Raw genomic sequence first — 554 nt, forward strand, 5'->3', positions numbered from 1 at the left:
AATTCATAGAATTTTTAAATGTGCTAAACAATTTATTAGAGATTTGGTTGATTATATATATATATATATAACAAACTTATCCCTATATTATTTTGAACCAACCGCTAACAATTAAACTCAATTCATAAATTTATAGAACTACTAATTCAATGACTTAGAATGAAAAGAAACTTGAAAACTTTTCACTTATTCATAAAGAGTGGCCTTCAAATATTCATCAGAAAATCCTATATATATGTAATTGAATTTTGAAAAGGGGGGAAGGGGGAGATTCCTCCTAAAGAATATTTTTGGGGAAAATAAAGGCTCAAATGTATATATGATAAAGGCTCCGAACAGCAATGCATATCAATGAGGCATCTCTTGGTAGTTATTTTCCATCAGAATCCAGAGCTAGAATAATAACTTAAACAAAAGTATACATATACCACTACACTGAGAAATGACAATGCCGATATGTTACACTAGTAGAAATTGTACTCTCATATGACTTCTGTTGCAGGATGAATGAATTACACAGCAACAGCAACATTTACACGGCCCCTAATATTATT

Source organism: Arachis ipaensis, chromosome B07, assembly GCF_000816755.2.
Source record: "Arachis ipaensis cultivar K30076 chromosome B07, Araip1.1, whole genome shotgun sequence".
NCBI lineage: Eukaryota > Viridiplantae > Streptophyta > Magnoliopsida > Fabales > Fabaceae > Arachis > Arachis ipaensis.